The sequence below is a fragment of the Cebus imitator genome, unplaced genomic scaffold, assembly GCF_001604975.1.
Source record: "Cebus imitator isolate Cc_AM_T3 unplaced genomic scaffold, Cebus_imitator-1.0 Scaffold725, whole genome shotgun sequence".
Lineage (NCBI taxonomy): Eukaryota > Metazoa > Chordata > Mammalia > Primates > Cebidae > Cebus > Cebus imitator.
The window spans coordinates 574,640-581,262 of record NW_016108040.1 but is presented as its reverse complement, the minus strand read 5'-3'; the positions used below and the strand labels follow the sequence as shown (position 1 = coordinate 581,262).

Sequence of the window (6,623 nt, the reverse complement as noted above, 5' to 3'; positions counted from 1 at the left end):
TACTCCAACTATATGACTCTTCTGAAAAAAGTAAAACTATGCAGACAGAGTAAAGATCAGTGGTTGCCAGGAGTTGCTACAGAGAAAGGGAGAGATGAACTGGCATAGTATAGAGAATTTTTAGGGCAGTGAAACTGTTCTGTTGATGATATTACAATAATAGATACATGTCATTATACATTTGTTCAAATTCACAGAATGTACAGCATCAAGAGTGAAGCCTGATGTAAACTATGCACTTTGAGTGATTATAATGTGTCAATGTAGGTCCATCAGTTGTAACAAATGTACCACTCTGGTGGGAAATACTAATAATGGAGGAGGCTACCTGTGTGGGAGGCATGTAACATATGAGAAATCTCTGTACCTTCCTCTCAATTTTGCTGTGAACCTAAAACTGCTCTAAGAAATAAAGTTATTGATTTATAAAAGATATTCATGACTGGGCGTGGTGGCTCGCACCTATAATCCCAGCACTTTGGGAGGCCAAGGTAGGTGGATCACCTGAGGTCAGGAGTTTGAGACCAGCCTGACCAACATGGTGAGAACTTATCTCTACTAAAAATACAAAAATTGGCTGGGTGTGGTGACAGGCGCCTGTAGTTCAGCTACTCGAGAGGCTGAGGCAGGAGAATCATTTGAACTCAGGAGGCAAAGTTTGCAGTGAGCTAAGATTGTGCCACTGCACTCCAGCCTGGGCAACAGAGTGAGGTTCTGTCTCAAAAAAAATAAATAAATAAATAAATAAAATAAGAAAAATAGCTATTTACTGTCTATGCATCCCAGCATCTCCAGAACAAAAAATAAAACACAAGATATTCACTGAACCTGTTATTGTGATATAGTTAACCAATATATGATGACCCTAAAATTAGAGATTATTGAAGATCAAAAGTAACAGCATGTGGGCATTATTTCTCAAATTGAAGTATATAAAACATATAAAACAAATTAATTACATGCTTAGCAAGAAAATATTGATAAAATAATTGAATATTTTATCTTAATGATTCTAAACATGGATTTAGAACAATATGAAAACTAGATTATTCATGTAATCAAAATAAAAGATAATTTATATTCTAATTTTAACTCAGAAATTATTATGCATATTTAATTTAAAAATTTTACTGAAAGGTTAATGAGATAAGGACAGATAATAATTACCTAATGCTGCTATGGTAACTTACATACAAATAGCTGTTAGTCACTAAATGTCAAAAAAAATAACCAGCATTGCAACTTAACATGAATCATACGACAGAAACTAGTACCAAGTTACCTTATCTTATAATATTATTTGATATTAAAATGAAATTTTAAAACAACACCAAAAATTAAGTTGGGGCTATAACTGTTGTGCAGGAAAAAATTTATATAGCAGGCAAGAGACTGCCAGCCTTGAAAAGGCCTGCATGCAAAGTCGGCCCTTGGCTGGCATTTAGGAAATAACTGTTGGGAGGGTTTCCCGCCATTCCCTGAGAAGAGTGGCTCACTGTGTCTAAAGCGTTTATAAAATGTGTGGTTACTCTGAGCAGCTGCTTTCCTTCTGGGAGTCTGGAATTGGGTACAAGTGAGGGAGAACAACCTCCATTAAAAAACTTGGGTACTTAGCCTCCAATGAGACTCTGATACTGGTAGACATCACTGCCCATGTGTTGTCAAAACTTGAGACTGGGAGAATTAAGCAGATGCCCAGAACTCCACAGGAGAGAACTCCTGGAGGCTTGTGCCTGGCTTCCTCCAGATTTGACCACGTGCACCTTTTCCCTCTACTATTTTTGCTTGTACCCTTTCATTGTAATAAATCACAGATCTGAGTATGATTATTTGCTGAGTCCTGTGAACCACCAAACCTGGGGGTGGTCTTGGGAACCCTTGAGACAAATACGTCATGTGAGATTTTAATTAAATTGATTTGATATATGTGGCTGTAATCATATGGTTATTTCACAGAATAACATTCCCTAATCTGTTTTTCTTTTCTTTTTTCTTTATGTTTGACTTGGAGATTCTTGTATTTCTATATCTATCTAATTGAATAAAATCATAAAAGGAATAAATGAAACAGTGATGTCAGAAAATAATGTGAAATAAGCAGCAATCCTATTTTAACCGGAATAAAAAATAGAGAGTCTTGATGAATGATGATATGTTCTACAATATAAATATTTCTAGAAATAAAAACAATGAAAAGGTGATCAATTTTCTGCAACTCAACTGTGCTTAATTCCATTTTATAATAATTGTGCAGGCACAGATTATTTTATAATAATTGTGTAAGAGTATGTAACACAACTTGTGCTTCTCATGAATAAATTGTTTTTCCATCTTCTGTGCTCAGTAGCTATCTTCAAAAAATAATCTGCTGTTTGTATGGGTGCATGCTGGTTCAGTTTTACAGTTCTTATTGCCATTTATTTATGGTACCACAAAGGGACTGCTGAGTTCCTGGTTCTAAAGATAGTTACTTTCTTAGTGACACAAATCAATGTGTAATACAGTTCACCCTCAAACAGCTAGGGTTTGAACTGCAGGGGTTCACTTGTATGCAGATTTTCTTCTGCCTCTGCAACCCAGAGACAGCAAGAGCTACCTCTCCTCTTCATCCTCAGCCTAAGCAACCTGAGGATGACGAAGATGAAGACCTTTGTCAGGATCTACTTATGCTTTATGAAAAGTCAGTATATTTTTTCTGATGATTTTCTTTCTAACGGCTTCATTTCTCTAGCTTACTTTATTGTAAGAACACAGTATATAATAATGCAGCCTAACAAAATAGCTGTTCAGCTGTTTATGTTATCAGGAAGGCTTTCGGTCAATGATGGGCTATTAGTAGCTAAATTGGGAGAATCAAAAGTTATACTCAGATTTTCAACTGCACAGGGATCAGAGTCCGTAACTCCCACATTATTCATGGGTCAACTGTAATTATTTGTTTTACTAAATATAATCTATTATAAATTACTTATTTACTAAATACAAACAATTTATTATAAAAATAAAATAGAAGAGCCATTTATATAACAAGTCCAATTTGTTATAATGTGACTGTAGAGAAAACATACAACATTCTAATATAAAAATCTTTTTCTTATTTATGAAAAAATATTAGATAGGATTTTAGGGATCATAATTAAGTGAATGGTGTTTTTCAGACAATAATGTTTGAGATTATAAATTAGCTACAACTACATTCTTAAATATATCATAATTCCAAGTTAATGAAGTTAAATTTAAAAAATTAATTTACATGTATGAATATACATATATTCACTTGCAATTTACACATATTTTTAAACTGGTCTTTTTAGATCAAAACTACTTTAATCTTACATCTTACTGTTTTATTTTTATTAAAAATAGGACCACCAAGAAAAATGAAAAATTCACTATCAGAAGTCTTACCTAGGTTGTAATTTTCAAGTCTCTCCTTTTTTTGTTTGGCATTTTCAATTGTCTCCTTTTTACATTCCATAATTTGCTGTTGAATTCTATGTATACAAAAGTAATAAATCAAATTGCTATTTTAATAGATAAATAAAACATATTTACCAAACAAATTCCATTTTAGGCAATATCAGAGCTAATATCAGAATTTTAATATCTCACACATTTTAAATATTTAAAACAATTATTAGCTTCTAATTTAAAAAATAAAGGTGAAGTACTCATAAATGAAGGAAGCATAGCCCAGTAAATCAACCATAGTAAGCTGGACATAGTGCAAAGTGTCCTGCACTCAGGATAAGTTCTTGCTCTGTAATCAAGAGGTATTTTGTTTTCAGACCAGTTGCTTTTCTTAGGCTCCATGGTTTCTTCTAAAAAATAAGGATTTTGCTACCTTACTTCACTAGGTTGTTAGGAAGATGTAATGAGATTACATGTTTAAAAGTTCAGAGAAGCTGCCAGGCATAGTGGCTCACGCCTATAATCCCAGCACTTTGGGAGGCTGAGGTGGGCAGATCACCTGAGGTCAGAAGTTTGAGACCAGCCTGGCCAATATGGTAAAACCCCATCTTTAAAAAAAAATAAAAAATACAATACAATACAATAAAAGTTCAGCAAAATAGTAAAGCAATGGAATAATTCATTCTTGAACTTTATTGCTGAAACTATTTTGGAATCCCAAATAAAACTTGATGTGTGTTTTTCCATAGGTTCTAATATTCAAATGTTTCAGTTTTCAGAAAATGCTATTAAGTGCTAATTTTGGTTATTTGTTGTATTGACTGTGGCTTATAATAATTCAGGGCATTTAATTAATTCATAATTATAACTATATGTATATGTGTATATATATACACACACAAATAAATCTTATTAAAAGAGATTACCTAGTTGTCCGCTATCACTGAGTTCATCAATTACACCAAGGGCAGAAAACTAATCGATATTAAAACCAGGCTTGCACAACTATCACCCCTTCTTTACCTCCTCAAACTCTGAGCCAGCAGATCTGTGCTAGGATGCTGCGTCTCCATGATTCTCTCCAACTAACATACAAGACAAAACCCTGTTTTTACTGATTTTCAGTTCCATGATTTCCTTCATGGAACTGCAAGTTTTCCAAGTACATTTCCAAGACATGTACTAACAACATGTAACATCCCATTATTACTCAGCTCTGTTCTCATTTCATAGATCACCAAACATCAATAGTTTTATAGTGATAATGACAATTTCAATATTGTGTCTCTCCTGTTTTGGTTTGACTCACACTCCTTCCTTGTAGCTAGTCAACAAATAGTCAAGTGACCTTCCAAAGACAATGCAAAATGTGGAATGCTTTATGACTTTGTGTGGCATCCCTGGGCAGCAGCCATGCTTATCTGCTCTGTATCGATCCAATTTTAAAATATGTGCTGCTGAAGCAAGTACAAAGCCCTGTTTGATACATGGGTACTCGTGAGTCATGGATGAGGCTTAGCTCTGTTAAATCCAACCCACTTACTTTAGATTCAGATAATTTTATTGAATGGCTTCCTGTGAGGTAGAATTTTAAAATATATTTAAAACTTGAGGAAGAGATGCAAGTAGCCTGAGAGATTTTCATTATTATAGAGACACATTACTTGTGGGGCCAACTGCTAGTTGGTTCCCACTACTCTGTGGAAAGGTAACATGGAATCTTCTGCTACCTGACCAGAGCTGCTGCACACACTATAAAAAAGCCTTAAGGTACAGACCTGATAGCAAAAGGGAAAGGGAAGTCTGTTCTCTTCCTGCAAAATTATTTGAACATCCCTGACTGTTGACAGCAATCCCAACTTATACGTATTAGAGAAAGGACAAACAAGGGTCTCAAAGAATAATTTACCGTGAAGGCTTAGGCTAAGTCTAGATAACAGGTGGGCTCCAAATAAAGGTTTTTAGTGTAGGGGGAGTATCAATTTACTCAATATTTGTGTGGGTAAAACTAGGAGGCCTAGCTGCCAGAGCAGGGTGCTGAGAAAAATGACTGAGCATAATTACATAAACTAATAAACACTGTAGCTTTGAACTCTATGTATAAATTACCATGAAAACTGAGGGATCTGAATCAGTGCAGGCATCCTGGTGGCACAGGTCAATCATTATCAGATTGCAGGATCAGTTACAGTGGCCACAATACAGCAAGTAAATACATGGAAACAACAGCATGATTACAGTGGCCTTTTCCCCCTTGACTTGTAAAGAAAGATTGCCTTCTTTGGACTTAGGAAACCCCTTAGCTTCTTGGAAAATTCAAAGAATGAAGACACAGGAGGTAGCCCCAAATGGAACATTTCAAGACCTAATAATATTTATAAAGGCAGGCAAGGCATGGTGGCTAGCACTTTGAGAGCCCAAGGCAGGAGAATTACTTGAGCTCAGGAGTTCAAGATCAACCTGGGCAACATAGTGAGACCTTGTATCTTAAAAGAAAAAAAAGGCGGGGGGAAGAAAAGAAGTCAAAGATGTGGCTCTATTTTTATCCGATGCTTGCGAATTATACTTAGAATAAAATGAACAACTTTGAGATCCCTAGGGACAAAGGTCTTAAAAGTCCTGCAAAAAATCTTACTCTCTACTTCTAACTAATCTAGCCTTCTGCTTGATTTATGGCTGAAAAGTAGACTAGCTCATTGTTATTTCAAACGATCTGAACCAAACTATGAACTCTCACCTAATGTATAAGATGCAATAATTGCAATTATTTTAAACTTCAATTAAACACTTACATTGTCGAACCACGAGAAACAGCATAACCTTCTGCATCTTTTCCATGTGTATCTCGAGCAAATACATTAACCTTTTGCTCAAGAAGGATTTTGACCATATCTGGTGTGCCACGCTCTGCAGCAGCCATGAGAACTGTTCTAAAATAACAAATAAATAACTCCACTCAAGAACTTTAATAAAGACATTTTTAATCAGCTAGTTTGATACACTTTACCAATATAATATCCTGCCTGTCAGTGTAGTTGTAATAATCATTTACATGGACTAGCTTATGTCGATAAGCATCTTGGGTGCTCAAGTGTTCATCTTTGTAAATTATCACCAAGGCTAAAGGAAAGAGACAACAAGAAAGCCTCTTGTCCCACTGGGGTATGACATAATACAAGTTGCTAATGTATAGTCCTTTGATGGCCAAGAAA

At 35.1% G+C, this 6,623-nt stretch overlaps 1 non-coding gene across 1 annotated transcript; it reads right to left on the bottom strand.

Moving 5' to 3' along the window:
- Window positions 1-4,774: 4,774 nt before the first annotated feature.
- Window positions 4,775-4,881, bottom strand: LOC119469591. The gene has a single exon (XR_005198427.1). It is a non-coding gene; the product is annotated as a U6 spliceosomal RNA (small nuclear RNA).
- Window positions 4,882-6,623: the final 1,742 nt, after the last annotated feature.